At 46.8% G+C, this 6,016-nt stretch overlaps 1 non-coding gene across 1 annotated transcript; it reads left to right on the top strand.

The window, feature by feature from the left end:
- The first annotated feature begins 5,077 nt into the window (after positions 1-5,077).
- trnar-ucu (transfer RNA arginine (anticodon UCU)) lies at positions 5,078-5,171 on the top strand. The gene is made up of 2 exons: positions 5,078-5,114; positions 5,135-5,171. It is a non-coding gene; the product is annotated as a tRNA-Arg (tRNA).
- The last annotated feature ends 845 nt before the right edge of the window (positions 5,172-6,016 follow it).

Raw genomic sequence — 6,016 nt, 5'->3', positions numbered from 1 at the left:
TAGGGAGGGGCGAGGCCGTGGAGGGAACAGAAAAGCAAAATATTATTAAAATGGAGAGAGATTACAAATGCTGCGGTTAAGAGGGATCTGGGTGTCCTCGTACATGAAACACAAAAAGTTAGCATGCAGTAATTAAGTAGGCAAATGGAATGTTGGCCTTTATTGCAAGGGGCATGGGGTATATAAGTCGGGAAGTCTTGCTACAACTGTACAGGTGAGGCCTCGCCTAGAGTACTGCATACATTTTTGTTCTCCTTATTTAAGGAGGGATATACTTGCATTGGAAACAGTTCAGAGAAGGTTCTCTAGGTTGATTCCTGGAATGAAGGGATTGTCTTATGAGGAAAGGTTGAGCAGGTTGGGCCTATACTCATTGGAGGTTAGAAGAATGAGAGGTGATCTTATTGGAACATACAAGATTCTGAGGGGGCTTGACAGGGTAGATGCTGAGAGGCTGTTTTCCCTCATGGGGGAATCTAGAATCAGGTGGCATAGTTTCAGAATAAGGGTTTGTCTATTTAAGACGCAGATGAGGAGGAATTTCTTCTCTCAGAGGGTTGTGAATCTTTCGAATTATCTACCCCAGAGAGCTGTGGAGCCTGAATCATAGATTATATTCAAGGCTGAGATAGACAGATTGTTGAACTATCGGAGAGTCATGGGTTATGGGAGAACAGGCAGAAAAGTGGAGTTGAGGACAAGATCAGATCAGCCGTGAACTTGTTGAATGGTGGAGCAGGCTCGAGGGGCCGAATGGCCTACTCCTACTCCTATTTCTTATGTTCTTATGTTCTTATAAGGGCAGCAGGTGCATGGGAACACCATCACCTCCAAGTTCCCTGCCAAGTTACACACCATCCCGATGTGAAAATATATCACCATAACTTCATCGTCGCTCGGTCAAAATCCTGGAAATCCCTCCCTAACAGTACTATTGGAGGACCTTCACCACATTGACTGCAGCGGGTCAAGAGGGCTTCTCACTACCACCTTCTCAAGGGCAATTAGGGATGGGCAATTAAAGCTGGCCTTGCCAGCGAAGCCCAAGTCCTAGGAACAAATTAAATTAAATTAAAATTGTCACGACTGGATGTGGAAGGATTGCAGAGCTTTGATCTGATCCGTTGGTTGTTGGATCGCTTAGCTCGGTCTACACATGCTGTTTCCATAGCTTAGCATGTGTGTAGTCCTGTGTTGTAGCTTCATGAGTTTGCCACCTCATTTTAGGTACGCCTGGTGCTGCTCCTGAAATGCTCTTCTACACTCCTCATTAAACCAGGGTTGGTCCCCTGTCTTGATGCTAATGGTAGTGTGAGGAATATGCCGGTCCATCAGGTTACAGATTGTGGTGGAATACAATTCCAAAACTGAGGCCCCCTCTGCCATCTCGGGTGGACATAAACGATCCCATGGCACTATTGGAAGAAGAGCAGGTGGTGGTGAGGTTTACCCCGGTGTCCTGTAGCCAATATTTATCCTCAAATCACCATCACTAAAACAGGTTATCCTCGATTATCACATTGTGGGAGCTTGCTGTGCACAAATTGGCTGCTGCTGTTTTTCCTACATTACAACAGTGACTACAACTACATTGCCTGTAAAGTGCTTTGAGACGTCCTCAGGTGAAAGGCGCTGTAGAAATCAGAGTCTTTCTTTTACAGCCTTCGAAGTCACAGAATCACAGTAACCCCACAGTGCAGATAGAGGCCATTTCGGCCCATCGTGCCTGCACTGACACATATCCCACCCGATCCCCATAACCCCTACACCAACACATATCCCACCCTATCCCCGTAACCCCACGTATTTAATCCCCCTAACACTAAGGGTCAATTTATCATAGCCAATCAACCTAACCCGCACATCTTTGGACTGTGGCAGGAAACCGGAGCACTGACAACTGACAAAAACCAAAAATCAACATAAATTGAATTTAACAGCAAAAGCAGTTAAAGCAGGTCGGTTAGCTCAGTAGGTTAGAGTGTGGTGCTAATTAATGTCAAGGTCACGGGTTCGATCCCCGTATGGGCCATTTACTTTTTGATGGTGTGGGTAGTTTCTTAATTTTGCTATTTGCTGAAAAGTTTGGAGCTGTAATACTTTGAAGCAAAGCTCCAAAACCTTAGTTCTGCCGAGAGCTCAAGGAACTGGAAGGTTGACCCTGTGTCTATCTGTCCACAGATGGCGCTGATCTACAAATTACTCCTACTGGTCGCGTGGCCTAATGGATAAGGTGTCAATCTTCGGTATTAATTTTTAGGTTAACAAATATGGCAAGTTCGAGTCCTGCCACGGTCTTTTTACACACTTTTTAATTCGTGTTCAGTTTTATAAAACCAAACCGTGTTCCCACTTAGTAGCTGAAGGTGATTCCATACCAAACACTGCAGGGCTCTTTATTAATTAATATTTTTGATGCTGCTTTCTGTGTGTATTGCTCACTAGTTCCCAACAAATCCACAATATCTAATTGATGCCAATAAATTATTAGTGTTTCAATTGGAACTTTGGGTTAATCAGTGTAATAAAGTGCAGTGGAGGGAATTCTGATCAATTTCGGGGCCAGTGATCGCCATAGGGAGCCGATGAAATAAAATAAAGAATTTGCATCAAAGTCGCTCCGAGCAGGGCTCGAACTTGGCGGGGAAATCCCTTTGGATTTCGAGTCCAACTCCTTAACCACTCAGCCATCGCAGCTGCACGCTAGCAGCGATAAAATGCTTCCTACTGTGAGTGAGTCAGGAACTAGCTCAGCGAAGACAGGACATAAATACTCACCGATAAATCCAGCAGGGAATTCAGGATTAACTTCTTTGCCCAGAGAGCGCTGAGAATGTGGAAGGAGCTCCCACGAGCAGTAGTTGAGGCGAATACTACAGATGCATTTAAGAGGAAGGGAGAAAGGAATAGAAGGATATGCTGATAGGATTTTTAAAATTCGTTTATTGGATGTGGGTGCGCTGGCAAGGCCAGCATTAAATGCTCATCCCTAATTGCCCCTTGAGAAGGTGGTGGTGAGCCGCCTTCTTGAACCGCTGCAGTCCCTGTGATGAAGGTGCTCCCACAGTGCTGTTAGGGAGGGAGTTCCAGGATTTTGACCCAGCGACGATGAAGGATCGGCAATATACTTCTAAGTCAGAATGGTGTGTGACTTGGAGGGAAACTTGGAGGTGGGGGTGTTCCCATGCGCCTGCTGCGCTTGTCCTTCTAGGTGGAAGAGGTTGCGTGTTTGGCAGGTGCTGCTGAAGAAGCCTTGGTGAGTTGCTGCAGTGCATCTTGTAGATGGTACGCACTGCAGCCACGGTGCGCCGGTGGTGGAGGGAGTGAATGTTTAAAGTGGTGGATGGGGTGCCAATCAAGTGGGCTGCATTGTCCTGGATGGTGTCAAACTTCTTGAGTGTTGTTGGAGCTGCACTCATCCTGGCAAGTGGAGAGTATTCCATCACACTCCTTACTTGTGCCTTGTAGATGGTAGAAAGGCTTTCGGGAGTCAGGAGGTGAGGCACCAGACGCAGAATGCCTAGCCTCTGACCTTCTCTTGTTGTCACAGTATTTATGTTCAATGGTAACTCCCAGGATGTTGGTGGTCAGCTCCTTTGTTCATGTTGGACCAAGGTTTTAATGAAGTCGGGAGCCGAGTGCTCTTGGCAGAACCCAAACCGGGCATGAATGAGCAGGTTATTGGTCAGTTAGTGCCACCATACAGCACTGTGGATGACACCTTCCATCACTTTGCTGATGATTGAGAGTAGAGAGTAGACTGAAGGGGCGGAAATTGGCTGGATTGTATTTGTCCTGCTTTTTGTCGACAGGACATACCTGGGCAGTCTTCCACATTGTTGGATAGATGCCAGTGTTGTAGCTGTACTAGAACAGCTTGGCTGGAGCACAAGCCTCCAGAATAATAGCCGGGGTGTTGTCAGGGCCCAGAGCAATTGCTGTATCCAGTGTGCTCAGCCTTTTCTTGAAATCACGTGGAGTGAATCGAATTGGCTGAAGACTGGCTTCTGTGATGGTGGGGACCTCAGGAGGAGGCTGATATGGATCAGGCCAGGTGGTCCGTCCAGCTTCATTTTTATTATTTTGTTTCATAGCGGTTTGTTACAACTGAGTGGCTTGCTAGGCCATTTCAGAGGGCAGTTAAGAATCAACCACATTGCTATGCAACTGGAGTCACACAAATGCCAGACCAGGTAAGGACGGCAGATTTCTTTCCCTGAAAGACATTAGTGAACCAGATGGGTTTTTACGACAATCCGACAGTTTCATGGTTACCATTACTGATTCCAATTTTATTTGGGGGGTGAGGAGAAATAGAGAAGGAGGAGGCTCGTGTGGAGACCAGTTCGTGCAAATGGACTGTTTCTGTGGGGCAGACTCTATAATATTATGTAACACCCGTTTTAATCAGACACAGAATGATCCAGGATTGACAGCACATCCCTTTTAAACAGACACAGCATGACCAGGGACTTACAGCACATCCCTTTTAAACAGACACAGAATGATCCGGGACTGACAGCACATCCCTTTTAAACAGACACAGAATGATCCGGGACTGACAGCACATCCCTTTTAAACAGACACAGAATGACCCGGGACTGACAGCACATCCCTTTTAAACAGACACAGAGTGATCCTGGACTGACAGTACATCCCTTTTAAACAGACACAGAATAATCCGGGACTGACAGCACATCCCTTTTAAACAGACACAGAATAATCTGGGACTGAAATCATGTCCCTTTTAAACAGACACAGAATGATCCGGGACTGACAGCACATCCCTTTTAAACAGACACAGAATAATCCGGGACTGACAGCATGTCCCTTTTAAACAGACACAGAATAAACCGGGACTGACAGCATGTCCCTTTTAAAGACACAGAATAATCCGGGACTGATAGCATGTCCCTTTTAAACAGACACAGAATGATCCGGGACTGAAAGAACACCCCTTTTAAACAGTCATGGAATGCTGCCTGACCTGCAGAGTGTTTCCAGCATTTCATCTGTTTATTTTTCAGATTTCCAGCATCAGCACTATTTTGCTTTTGTAACAGAATTTTATGTAATTGGCTTTGTGGCGCAATGGATAGCGCATTGGACTTCTGCTTGTATGACAGATTAAAGCATTCAAATAGTTGTGGGTTCGAGTCCCACCAGAGTCGGATTTTGGGTCAGGGTTCGGTGGTTCCTCCACTGACGGTACATTTTGCAGTAAATCGGTAATTCAGAGAAGGGAAACTACCGCCCGACACTTTCCCTCTGAGTACTCTCAACCCCTGAGTCAGTTACACAGGAGCAGGAGGAGGCCATTCAGTCCCATGGCCGTTTTACATAGGAACAGGAGGAGACCATTCAGTCCCATGACCCTTTTACACAGGAACAGGAGGAGTCCATTCAGCCCCTTTAGCCTGTTATACAGGAACAGCAGGAGGCCATTCAGCCCCTCGAGCCTGTTACACAGGGACAAGAGGAGGCCTTTAACGCCTCGAGCCTGTTGCATTGGACAGGAGGAAGCTGTTCAGCGATACAAGATCTGTACAAGAACAGTAGAACTCCATTCAGACCATCGAACCTGTTACATAGGATGAAGAGGAGGCAAATCAGACCCATGATCCAGTTATAAAGGAACAGGTGGAGGCAATTCAGACCCACGAGTCTGTTTCACAGGAACAGCAGGAGGCCATTCAACCCCTCAAACCTGCCACACATGAACAGGAGGAGGCCATTCAGCCCCTCGAGCCTGTTATACATGCACAGGAGGATGCCATTCAGCCCCTCGAGCCTGTTACACAGTAACAGGAGGAGGCCATTCAGACACACGAGTCTGTTATACGGGAACAGGAGGAGGCCATTCAGCCCCTCAAGCCTGTTATACATGAACAGGAGGAGGCCATTCAGCCCCTCGAGCCTGTTATACATGCACAGGAGGATGCCATTCAGCCCCTCGAGCCTGTTACACAGTAACAGGAGGAGGCCATTCAGCCCCTCAAGCCTGTTTCATAGGAAC

The sequence above is a fragment of the Somniosus microcephalus genome, unplaced genomic scaffold (genome assembly GCF_052327205.1).
Source record: "Somniosus microcephalus isolate GS21.2 unplaced genomic scaffold, FLI_Smic_1.0 unresolved_chr8, whole genome shotgun sequence".
NCBI classification, from domain to species: domain Eukaryota; kingdom Metazoa; phylum Chordata; class Chondrichthyes; order Squaliformes; family Somniosidae; genus Somniosus; species Somniosus microcephalus.
This window is presented reverse-complemented; position numbering and strand designations above follow the sequence as displayed.